This window comes from Capricornis sumatraensis, chromosome 16 (assembly GCF_032405125.1).
Source record: "Capricornis sumatraensis isolate serow.1 chromosome 16, serow.2, whole genome shotgun sequence".
Classification (NCBI taxonomy): domain Eukaryota; kingdom Metazoa; phylum Chordata; class Mammalia; order Artiodactyla; family Bovidae; genus Capricornis; species Capricornis sumatraensis.
In genome coordinates, this window is record NC_091084.1 from 39623459 (window position 1) to 39637097 (window position 13639).

General features: G+C 40.8%; 1 non-coding gene across 1 annotated transcript; it reads left to right on the forward strand.

Moving 5' to 3' along the window:
• The first annotated feature begins 12661 nt into the window (after nt 1–12661).
• TRNAR-ACG (transfer RNA arginine (anticodon ACG)) lies at nt 12662–12733 on the forward strand. The gene has a single exon. It is a non-coding gene; the product is annotated as a tRNA-Arg (tRNA).
• The last annotated feature ends 906 nt before the right edge of the window (nt 12734–13639 follow it).

The following is a 13639-nucleotide window of genomic DNA, read 5'->3' on the forward strand; positions in this document are numbered from 1 at the left end:
CTACTCCAGCGGATCTTCCCTATCCAGGGATCAAATTCATGTCTCTGGCACCTCCTGAATTGGCAAGTGGATTCTTTACCACTGCACCATCCAAAAAGCTCAAAACTAGTCTTGGATATGCCATGAGTGACCCAGGTATCAGTGTCTGGAAGCCTCAATATTTTCTTCAACACACTTGTTTCACATCACATTTCTTTCCAGTGTGGTAGTGTGGTATCTGGGCTCAGAACACCTAATTTCCGAGATGTTCTTGTTCAAACCCCAGGTGCCCACAGGGCTACAATAGAATGAAATCTTAGGGCTGGGGAACTGAGTGCCTGAAAAACTCCCTCTCCTCAGGGTGGACTGAGCATCTGGGGACCATGGAAATGAAAGAAATGGTTGATAATATGCAATGCACTTGGGCACAGAGCCGGGAAAGATAAGATATGCCGGGAAAGACAAGACCTCATTGTACTATAGCATGCAAGGCTTCCCTGTCCTTCACTATCTCCCAGAGTTTGCTCAAACTTATGTCCATTGAATTGGTAATACCATCCAACCATCCCTTTCTGCCATCCCCTTCTCTTCCTGCCCTCTATCTTTCCCAGCATCAGGGTCTTTTCCAAAGAGTCAGCTCTTCTCAACAGGTGACCAAAGTATTGAAGCTTCAGCTTCAGCATCAGAACTTCCAGTGAGTATTTAGGGTTAATTTCCTTTATGATTGATTGGTTTGATCGCCTTGCTGTTCAGTGGGCTTTCCAGAGTCTTCTCCAGCACTACAGTTCAAAAGCCTCAATTTTTCAATACTCGGCCTTATTTATGGTCCCACTCTCACATCAGTATGTGACTACTGGAAAAACCATAGCTTTGAGTATATGGGCCTTTGGCAGCAAAGTGATGTCTCTGCTTTTAAATGCACTGTTTGTCATAGCTATTCTTTCAAGTAGCAAGTATCTTTTAATTTTGTGACTGCAGTCATCATCCACAGTGATTTTGGAGCCCAAGAAAATAAAATCTGCCACTGTTGCCATTTTTTTCTATTTGCCACGAAGTGATAGAACCAGATGCCATGATCTTAGTTTTTTGAATGTTGAGTTTCACCTTCATCAAGAGGCTCTTAAAAAAACAAACAAACAAACAAAAAAGAGGCTCTTTATTCCTCTTTGCTTTCTGCCATTAGGGTAGTGTCATCTGCATATCTTGTTGTTGATATTTCTCCCTGCAATCTTGATTCCAGCTGGTGATTCATCCAGGCCAGCATTTTACATGATGTACTCTGCATATGAGTTAAATAGGCAGGGTGACAATATACAGCCTTGATGTTCTTCATCCCGATTTGGAATCAGTCCATTGTTCCATGTCTGGTTCTAACTGTTGCTTCCTGACCTTTTTATGGGTTTCTCATGACACAAGTATGGTGGTCTGGTATTCCCATCTCTTTAAGAATGGGAATACCATTCTACAGTTTGTTGTGATTCACACAGTCAAAAGCTTTAGTATAGTCAATGAAGCGAAGTAGATGTTTTTCTGGAATTCTCTTGCTTTTTCTATGATCCAAAGATGTTGGCAATTTAATCTCTGGTTCCTCTGCCTTTTCTAAATCCAGCTTGTACATCTGGAGGTTCTCAGTTCACATACTGCTTGAAGAATTTTGAGCATTATTTTGCTAGCCTGTGAATAGAGCACAATTGTGCAGTAGTTTGAATATTCTTTGGCATTGGCCTTCTTTGGTGTTCTCACAGGAGAAGATGAGCATACAGCCTTCTACTTGGCCATCTTGGAGTCTCCTAGGGCAAATTTAGAAGCTGAATATGTAACCATGTCACTTTGTGGACTCAGAACTCGACTCCTGACTGCTTGTGTGCCTTGAGCCATTAAATTGTATATTCATTCCTTACTTTGAAACCTATTCAAGCTACAGAGGACTGGTGGTGTGAGGGAGGGATCATCAGTGTCTATACCCAGAGGGTTCTAACTTAGCCTCCAGCAGTTTCAAACTTTACTTTAAAAGTCAGTGTCTCCAGATAAGGAGGAACACAGATTAACTATCACTCAAGTACTCTAATTTTCTAAAAAGTCCCTGATGCTAATCTGGGGCAAGTTTAGAAAAAACAAAAACAAAAAACTTTTCTTTGGCACTTAGCACCATGTCTTGCACACCAGGTGGCACTCACCAAGTGTTTGTTGACTGAATGGAAATTAATTTCCTCTGACAGATTTACCAGCCAATCTTACAATTATATGGCTCTAATCCCAATCTGCAGAGAATTCTGACTTAGTTAGGTAGAGCAGCATTTGCTTGCTCTTTCAGAAGTCTAGGGTCTCCTAATATGAGATATAAAACCATTCTCCTCTGAGCCCATCTCTGATTCACAAAGTGAACAGAAATTTAGACCTTACTACATGCAGCCATGAAGAGATACCCCATCTCCAAGGTAAGAGAAACCCAAGTAAGATGGTAGGTGTTGCAAGAGGGCATCAGAGGGCAGACACACTGAAACCATACTCACAGAAAACTAGTCAATCTAATCGCACTAAGACCACAGCCTTGTCTAACTCAATGAAACTAAGCCATGCCCATGGGGCAACCCAAGACGGGTGGGTCATGGTGGAGAGGTCTGACAGAATGTGGTCCACTGGAGAAGGGAATGGCAAACCACTTCAGTATGCTTGCCTTGAGAACCCCAAGAACAGTATGAAAAGGAAATATGATAGGATACTGAAAGAGTAACTCCCCAGGTCAGTAGGTGCCCAATATACTACTGGAGATCAGTGGAAAAATAACTCCAGAAAGAATAAAGGGATGGAGCCAAAGCAAAAACAATACCCAGTTGTGGATGTGACTGGTGATAGAAGCAAGGTCCAATGCTGTAAAGAGCAATATTGCATAGGAACCTGGAATGTCAGGTCCATGAATCAAGGCAAATTGGAAGTGGTCAAACAACAGATGGCAAGAGTGAACGTCGACATTCTAGGAATCAACAAACTAAAATGGACTGGAATGGGTAAATTTAACTCAGATGACCATTATATCTACTACTGCGGGCAGGAATCCCTCAGAAGAAATGGAGTAACCATCATGGTCAACAAAAGAGTCCGAAATGCAGCACTTGGATGCAATCTCAAAAATGACAGAATGATCTCTGTTCATTTCCAAGGCAAACCATTCAGTATCACGGTAATCCAAGTCTATGCCTCAACCAGTAATGCTGAAGAAGCTGAAGTTGAACGGTTCTATGAAGACCTACAAGACCTTTTAGAACTAACACCCAAAAAAGATGTCCTTTTCATTATAGGGGACTGGAATGCAAATGTAGGAAGTCAAGAAACACCTGGAGTAACAGGCAAATTTGGCCTTGGAATGTGGAATGAAGCAGGGCAAAGACTAACAGAGTTTTGCCAAGAAAATGCACTGGTCATTGCAAACACCCTCTTCCAGCAACACAAGAGAAGACTCTACACATGGACATCACCAGATGGTCAACACTGAAATCAGATTGATTATATTCTTTGCAGCCAAAGATGGAGAAGCTCTATACAGTCAACAAAAATCAAGACCAGGAGCCGACTGTGGCTCAGATCAAAAACTCCTTATTACCAAATTCAGACTTAAATTGAAGAAAGTAGGGAAAACCGCTAGACCATTCAGGTATGACCTCAATCAAATCCCTTATGATTATACAGTGGAAGTGAGAAATAGATTGAAGGGCCTAGATCTGATAGATAGAGTGCCTGATGAACTATGGAATGAGGTTTGTGACATTGTACCGGAGACAGGGATCAAGACCATCCCCATGGAAAAGAAATGCAAAAAAGCAAAATGGCCGTCTGGGGAGGCCTTACAAATAGCTGTGAAAAGAAGAGAAGTGAAAAGCAGAAGAGAAAAGGAAAAATATAAGCATCTGAGTGCAGAATTCCAAAGAATAGCAAGAAGAGATAAGAAAGCCTTCTTCGGTGATCAATGCAAAGAAATAGAGGAAAAGAACAGAATGGGAAAGGCTAGAGATCTCTTTAAGAAAATTAGAGATACCAAGGGAACATTTCATGCAAAGATGGGCTCAATAAAGGACAGAAATTGTAGGGACCTAACAGAAGCAGATGATATTAAGAGGAGGCAAGAATACACAGAAGAACTGTACAAAAAAGATCTTCAAGACCAAGATAATCATGATGGTGTGATCACTCGTCTAGAGCCAGACATCCTGGAATGTAAAGTAAAGTGGGCCTTAGAAAGCATCACTATGACCAAAGCTAGTAGAGGTGATGGAATTCCAGTTGAGCTGTTTCAAATCCTGAAAGATGATGCTGTGAAAGTGCTGCCCTCAATATGCCAGCAAATTTGGAAAACTCAGCAGTGGCCACAGGACTGGAAAAGATCAGTTTTCATTCCAATCCCAAAGAAAGGCAATGCCAAAGAATGCTCAAACTACCGCACAATTGCACTCATCTCACATGCTAGTAAAGTAATGCTCAAAATTCTTCAAACCAGGCTTCAGCAATACGTGAACCATGAACTCCCTGATGTTCAAGCTGGTTTTAGAAAAGGCAGAGGAACCAGAGGTCAAGTTGCCTACAGCTGCTGGATCATGGAAAAAGCAAGAGAGTTTCAGAAAAACATCTATTTCTGCTTTATTGACTATGCCAAGGCCTTTGACTGTGTGGATCACAATAAACTGTGGAAAATTCTGAAAGAGATGGGAATACCAGACCACCTGACCTGCCTCTTGAGAAATCTGTATGCAGGCCAGGAAGCAACAGTTAGTACTGGACATGGAACAACAGACTGGTTCCAAATAGGAAAAGGAGTATGTCAAGGCTGTATATTGTCACCCTGCTTATTTAACTTCTATGCAGAGTACATCATGAAAAACACTGGACTGGAAGAAGCACAAGCTAGAGTCAAGATTGCCAGGAGAAATATCAATAAGCTCAGATATGCAGAAGACACCACCTTTATGGCAGAAAGTGAAGAGGAACTCAAAAGCCTCTTGGTGAAAGTGAAAGAGGAGAGTGAAAATGTTGGCTTAAAGCTCAACATTCAGAAAACGAAGATCATGGCATCTGGTCCCATCACTTCATGGGAAATCGATGGGGAAACAGTGGAAACAGTGTCAGACTTTATTTTTGGTGGCTCCAAAATCACTGCAGATGGTGACTGCAGCCATAAAATTAAAAGACGCTTACTCCTTGGAAGAAAAGTTATGACCAACCTAGATAGCATATTCAAGAGCAGAGACATTACTTTGCTGACTAAGGTCCATCTAGTCAAGGCTATGGTTTTTCCAGTGGTCATGTATGGATGTGAGAGTTGGACTGTGAAGAAGGCTGAGCACTGAAGAATTGATGCTTTTGAACTGTGGTGTTGGAGAAGACTCTTGAGAGTCCCTCGGACTGCAAGGAGATCCAACCAGTCCATTCTGAAGATCAGCCCTGGGATTTCTTTGGAAGGAATGATGCTAAAGCTGAAACTCCAATACTTTGGCTACCTCATGCGAAGAGTTGACTCATTGGAAAAGACTCTGATGCTGGGAGGGACTGGGGGCAGGAGGAGAAGCGGACGACAGAGGATGAGATGGCTGGATGGCATCACGGACTCGATAGATGTGAGTCTGAGTGAACTCCGGGAGTTGGTGATGGACAGAGAGGCCTGGCATGCTGAGATTCATGGGTCGCAAAGAGTCAAGATACGACTGAGCGACTGAACTGAACTGATATCTTATTTTGAAATGTCTATTCAAGTCCTTTTGCTATTTATCGATGCTTGACTTTTTGTGGTTGAGTTTTAGAAATTTTCCATATGTTCTGGATATTATTTTCCTTATCAGATATATGATTTACAAATATTTTCCCATTCCATGGATTGCTATTTCATTCTGTTTATAAATTCTATGAATTAAAATTTTTCCTAAATTTTCATGAAGTCAGAGTTGTTCATTTTTTCTTATATTATCTGTGCCTTTTGTGTCATGTCCAAGGAATAATTGCCAAATCCATTGTTGTAAATTTTTTCTCTTATGTTTGCTTCTAAGAGATATATTTCTTTAGGTCTTACATTTAGGCCTTTGATCCATTTTGAATTAATTTTTGTACATGGTGCTAATTAAAAGTATAACTTCATTCTTTTGCATGTGGACATCCAGTTTTTACAGCACCATCTGTTGGAAAAACTGTCCTTTTCCCATTAAATGGTCTTTACCTTCTTGTCAACATTCATTTGATTATACATTATTACAAGGGTTTATTTCTGGGCTCTACTATTCTAAATCATTAATGAATGTCCTTTTCCTAGTACCATACTGTTTCTGATTGCTGTAGCTTTGTAAGAGGGTTTTTTAATTGATATGTTAAAGCTTTTTTACTAAGGTTTAATTGACAGGTAACATTAGTTTCTGGTATATAAGATAATGATTTTTATATTTGCATATATTGGAAAAGGATAACTGCAAGTCTGGTTAGAATTCATCATACTATATTGTTACAAATTCTTTTCTTGTGATAGGAACTATTAGGGTCTGCTCTCTTAGGTCTTTCAAATATATAATATGGTTATTAACTATAGTCACTATCTATGTTATATCTTCATAACTTTTTAATTTCATATATGAAAGCTTATACCATTGAACCCCTTTATCTACTTTGCCTATTCTCTAATCCCCACCTGTGGCACCACCAGTATGTTCTCTGTGTCTGTGAGCTATCTGACTTATTTTTCACTCAATATAGTGCCCTCAAGTTTCATCCAGGTGGTCACAAATGGCAGGATTTCATTTCTTTTAGGGCTGAGTGATATTTCATTTTCTATATATTTACATGTATATATCTATAATAAACAATGGGTTGCACATATTTTTTCACATTAGTGTTTTGGTATTCTCTGGATAAGTACCCAGAATTAGAACTGCTGGATCATACGGTAGTTCTATATTCAATTTTTTGAGGAACCTCCAGACTGTTTTCCATAGTGGTTGCACCAATTTAAATTTCCACCAATAGTGCACAAGGGTTCCCATTTCTCCACATTCTTAGCAACACTTGGCAACTCTTGTCTTTCTGATAATAGGCATTCTAACAGGTCTGAGGTGATATCCTATTGTGGTTTTAATTTGTATTTCACTGATCAGAGGTATTGAGTATCTATTTGTTGGCCATCTACATGTCTCTTTGGAAAAATGTCTGTTAGATTCTTATACCCATTTCTTTATCAAATTTAGTGTTTTGGTTTGGTTTGGTGTTTGGGGGGCTCCACATGGCTTGTGATATCTTAATTCCTCAACCAAGGATTGAAATCTGGCTTTGGCAGTGAAAGTGCGGAATCTTAGGCACAGGACTGGCAGAGAGTTCCCCCACTCATCATTTTCTTGACTTTCTGCACACCACATCTTCCTTTAATTCTTTGAGCATTTCTTTTAGGGGTGGGGGATGAGGAGAAGGGGATGTCAGAGGATCAGATGGTTGGATGGCACCACCAACTCAATGGACATGAATATGAGCAAGCTCCAGAAGTCTGTGATGGACATGGAAGCCTGGTGTGCTGCAGTCCATGGGGTCACAAAGAGTCAGACACAACTGAGCGACTGAACTGAACTGAACTGAACTGATGCCACGCAGCATTTGGGATCTGAGTTCCCTGACCAGGGATGGAAGCTGTGTCCCTGGCATTGGACATGTGGAATCTTAACCCCTGGACTGCCAGGGAAGTCCCAAGCATTTCTAAGATAGTTGTTCTAAATCTTTTTTAGTATATCTGCCATCAGGTCTTTCCAAGGAGAGTTTCTGTTGATATTTATATATTTTTCTTTTGAATGGGCTATATGTTCCTATTTATTTTTATGCTTTCTGACATTTGAATCTAATAATATGATAACTCTGGAGATTAGATTCTTCTCCTTCCTCAGTGTTTGCTGGAGTTTGTATTTGGTTTCTTTCTTTCTTTTTTTTTTTTTTGGTCATTGTTGTTGTTAGTATAAGCTGAATCTGTGCTGAGGATCAACCTGAGGTGGAAATAAGATCTTCTCAGGTCTGTCTTCTGAGTTTTTCCCTGTTCGTGCATGGTCACTTTCTAACTTCTCTGTGTATGTAGTTGTTTTTAATATCCTTGTCTTTAATTTGTTTTCCCATGGGAAAAACAGAATAATGAAGGATGCAGTAAAAGTGTTAGCCCTTTAAATCTCTTGGCAGTCACTCTGTCAGAGAAAAAGGCCTGGCAACAAGGGGAGGTGAAACAACAATGGCCCTCAGGCCCACTTCCTTAAATCAACAGAAACTCTCCTTGAAAAGACCTGATGGCAGGTATACTAAATATATGTATGTGCGTATGTGTATATATATATATATGCTGCTGCTGCTGCTGCTGCTGCTGCTGTTGCTTCAGTCGTGTCTGATTCTGTGTGACCCCATAGACAGCAGCCCACCAGGCTCCCCCATCCCTGGGATTCTCCAAGCAAGAACACTGGAGTGGGTTGCTATTTCCTTCTCCAGTGCATGAAAGTGAAAAGTGAAAGTGAAGTCGCTCAGTCATGTCCAACTCTTAGTGACCCCATGGACTGCGGCCCACCAGGCTCCTCCCTCCATGAGATTTTCCAGGCAAGAGTACTGGAGTGGGGTGCCAGTGCCTCCTCCATATATATATATGTGCTTTGTGTGTGTGTATATATATATATATATATACGTGTGTGTGTGTATGCTTTGTATATATATATATATATATATATGCTTGACATATATATATATTATATATATGATGCTTGATATATATATATTTAAAACAGCTATCTTAGAAATGCCCAGGACTTCCCTGACAGTCCAATGGTTAAGATTTCACACTTCCAATGCAGGGGACACAGGTTCAATAACTGTGATAAAACCAGTTATCCCTAATCAGAGCACAGATCCCTGGTACTAATAGAACAGGGTCTTTTGGTCCTCTCTGTTTGCAACCTACTCCAGGAACACTCACAGCTAACTGCCACATAGCTTGCGGATGGGAGATTGGTAGTTATGATCACGCTAAAAAAATGGTATTGGCTAACATAAACTTCAGTATTCAGTCCAAGTCTTCCCTTTGAAGTTGCAAGCCTTCAACAGACTCCAGAGTTTCAAAGTAATTACATTAGACAGGTTTACCAGCACAATTGTTGGCACTGTGGGGAGACAGAGACCTGGTACCTCCTACTTGGCCACCTTCCCAGAATCCTCCTCCTGGTCTTTTTCAACAACAGCCAAGCAAGTTAGAGCTGGGTGTGAGTGAAGAGCCTACAGACACTGAGTGAGAAGTTAGTAATGGTTAGGGTAGCAGTAATTAATTGTTGTGATGCCTGTTTCAATTTTCCAGAGGCTATTTTCTTGGTCTTTTCTTCTCAGCCTTACCTGGTTTAATGGAGTTCATCAGGCGGGGGACACTTGACAAGTGGGTGTTTTGTAGTTTCTCTCAGGAGCCACAGTCATGGTAAAGACGAAGTATATAGTGTGAAAAGGGCTCAGTGATCCAGGCTACAATCTTATGAGGATAATAGGGCCCTGAGGACATGAGTAGCAATTGTGTCCTATTACTAGTCAGATGTCCTTGTAGCTGGTGTGATATCAGCTAACTTTCAGATGTCAGGTTTTGCGTTGATTTATATAATTCAAAGTCACTTTTTGGCATCAAAAACCAAAAGGATCTATAGGTCTTTTGGAAACCCCTCAGCCCTGGGTCAGTTGTCCTCTGAACACCATAAGCAGTGAGCAGTAGTCACACACACTTAAGCAATCAATGCCTACCTTCTCTTCACCCCCAGTAAGTGCCATCCACAGCAAACTTCCAGTTAAAATAATAATGTGAAGAATGGACTCCTGGATGATACCAAGGGCTAAGCAGAAATCACAGTTTTAGAGAAGGGTTGGTTTCTTCTTTTCTACTTTGTCTTATGGTCAGTCTGGGACAACTTTTTCTTTTTACCTTTCTCTCAGGAGTTCAAGAATTTTCATTGCCCAAAATACTACTAAGAAACCCTTTCTGCTTTCTCTTTGGGAAGATAGAGAAGGGAGGTTGTTGAGAAAATTTATATCTATTTCTGTTTGATACAACTACAATCCAGATTGCATAATTATCTGTTTCTTTTACATCCGACTCTAAGCACCATTAAAGCAGGAATGGTATCTGCTTATTTCACCCCTTTTTGTAGCGCAGAGTATCAGTTCAGTTCAGTCGCTCAGTCGTGTCTTGACTCTTTGCAACCCCATGAGTTGCAGCACACCAGGCCTCCCTGTCCATCACCAACTCCCGGAGTCTACTCAAACTCACGTCCATCAAGTTGGTGATGCCATCCAGCCATCTCATACTCTGTCGTCCCCTTCTCCTCCTGCCCCCAATCCCTCCCAGCATCAGGGTTTTTTCCAATGAGTCAACTCTTCGCATGAGGTAACCAAAGTATTGGAGTTTCAGCTTTAGCATCATTCCCTCCAAAGAAATCCCAGGACTGGTCTCCTTTAGAATGGACTGGTTGGATCTCCTTGCAGTCCGAGGGACTCTCAAGAGTCTTCTTCAACACCACAGTTCAAAAGCATCAGTTCTTGGGCACTCAGCTTTCTTCACAATCCAACTCTCACATCCATACATGACCACTGGAAAAACCATAGCCTTGACTAGACGGACCTTTGTTGGCAAAGCAATGTCTCTGCTTTTTAATATGCTATCTAGGTTGGTCATAACTTTCCTTCCAGGGAGTAAGCGTCTTTTAATTTCATGGCTGCAGTCACCATCTGCAGTGATTTTGAAGCCCCCAAAAATAAAGTCTGACACTGTTTCCACTGTTTCCCCATCTATTTCCCATCAAGTGATGGGACCAGATGCCATGATCTTCGTTTTCTGAATGTTCAGCTTTAAGCCAACTTTTTCACTCTCCTCTTTCACTTTCATCAAGAGGCTTTTTAGTTCCTCTTCACTTTCTGCCATAAAGGTGGTGTCATCTGCATATCTGAGGTTATTGATATTTCTCCCAGAAATCTTGACTCCAGCTTGTGCTTCTTCCAGTCCAGCATTTCTCATGATGTACTCTATATAGAAGTTAAATAAGCAGGGTGACAATATACAGCCTTGACATACTCCTTTTCCTATTTGGAACCAGTCTGTTGTTCCATGTCCAGTTCTAACTGTTGCTTCCTGACCTGCATATAGGTTTCTCAAGAGGCCGGTCAGGTGGTCTGGTATTCCTATCTCTTTCAGAATTTTCCACAGTTTATTGTGATCCACACAGTCAAAGGCTTTGGCATAGTCAAGAAAGCAGAAATAGATGTTTTTTCTTGAACTCTCTTGCTTTTTCCATGATCCAGCAGATGTTGGCAATTTGACCTCTGGTTCCTCTGCCTTTTCTAAAACCAGCTTGAACACTGGAAGTTCACGGCTCACCTATTGCTGAAGCCTGGCTTGAAAATTTTTGAGCATTACTTTGCTAGCGTGTGAGATGAGTGCAATTATGCAGTAATTTGAGCATAGAGTACACTATGCTCAAAAACACTTTTGAATGAATGAATGAATTTCTACTAGAGATAAAGAATATAAAAAGGCCAGCATGAAGATCCTCAACACAATTTTGGGGAGCTCTGCTTAGTGCACTATAGGAGTGAGGAAGAGATGACTTAAAAGCCTTCTAGATATTTCTAGGAGATTCTGAAAAATGCCAAAGAGTAAGGAATCTGTCTTAGGGGAAATCATCCTTCTGGTAAGTCATAATAGTATTTATCCAGTTGTCAAAGTTGTAGCAAACACTGAAAAAAAATTGATCTAAAATCAGTCATTTCTGTACTAACAAGGAAAGATCAACTAAATACTGCTAGTCTGGTCCATTGGCAATTCATGTTGACATTTAAAGGAAATAAAAATATTAAAATTTTTCAAGTGCCTCATAAGCATATACTCTAGGAGTTTTGTTCTGTTTTTGTAAATTCTAATGAAAACATGGAAATGGAAAACTTCATCTGATTCAACTCAAAGGATATTACAATAGCCTATTATGATAATTGCAAAAGACTGTATCAGACTCTTGGCTTTGACGAAAGAGCAGACATCACCTAGTATGTATCCCACCACACACACACACAAAAAGAAAGCCAAGGGAAAAATCTGATGAGAAAAGGGACCTCAAAATGTTTTTCAAAAATTGAAAGTTAAAATTTGAAGTTTAAATAAATCTCTAAATTTTGCCCTAAAAGATTTCCAAGCAGTCTAGAGAATGATCATCTGGGTATTGATAAAGACACATATTCCTATTCAGAGGTCCCAATCTGTGTCACAAGAATTTGAATCTCCAGGAGTCAGATGTGAGCATTGAATAGTTTCTACAGTTCCCAGGTAATTCTGATGCACAGCCAGTTTGGGGAACTAACTCTAAAATGTCAGAGTCTTCACAATATATCTTTTTTACCCTTCTTTCCACTGGTTGAGGTCATCTTCCCGCAGCTTCCTGTGATTTTGTTTGCCTACTAGCAAAATTTCTGTGTTTCCTTTTATCTACTAATTCCTTACCTTAAGGTGACATTTAATCAGAGTGTGTTATCTTATAGAACCATGAAATTGAGTTGGGAGAAGCATGGAGAAGAAACAATACAATGTCTTAAAAAGCAGAGACATATAAAAAGGCTAGATATTGCAAAATAATGAAACTTGTCCACTATAAACATAGGTACTTTACAAAAATGGACTTCCCTGGTGGCTCAGATGGTAAAGCGTCTGTCTACGATGCGGGAGACCCAGGTTCGATCCCTGGGTTGGGAAGATCCCTTGGAGAAGGAAATGGCAATCCACTCCAGTACTATTGCCTGGAAAATCCCATGGACAGAGGAGCCTGGTAGGCTACAGTCCATGGGGACTCGCAAAGAGTCAGACACGACTGAGTGACTTCACGTTCACATTTACAAAAATACACATATAGACCTATGGTTATAACCTAAACTATGTTCCCGGTAATGGAAATATTACTAACAGCCCTTATTCTCTCCCTTCCTCTTATTTCTTCTCTAGCATTTCAGTGACTAAGTACCAGACTACCTCAGCACCAAGAGTTGGACTAACATAGACCCTCCCAGAAAACACAGCCCTTTCTAAAAACCAAAAAAAGGACATAAAAGGGGTTATTTTACTACCTCTGCTTTTAATATACTTTGGGCATTATGCTATGCTATGCTATGTTATGCTTAATCGCTTAGTTGTGTCCGATTCTTTGCAACCACATGGACTGTAACCCACCAGGCTTCTCTGCCCATGGGAGTCCCTAGGCAAGAATACAGAATGGGTTGCCATGCCCTTCTCCAAGGGACCTTCCCAACCCAGGGATCGAACCCAGGTCTCCTACATAACAGGTGGATTCTTTACCATCTGAGCCATCAGGGAAGCCCAAGAATACTGGAGTGAATAACCTATCACTTTTCCAGGGGAACTTCTGGACCCAGGAATTAAACCAGAGCCTCCTGCATTGCAGGTGGATTCTTTTCCAGCTCGGCTACCAGGGAAGCCCACTTTGGGCATTAGGACTTGCTTATTCTTTAATACGCAGCAGTATTAACTAAAATGCACAAACAGAACAATGGCTAGACATTCTGAACTTCCCTAAAGACTGATGGGCAGGGAGCTCTTCTCTCTGTACTTCCTTCCCTGTCCCCTCCCCCAGTCCCCACCACCCAG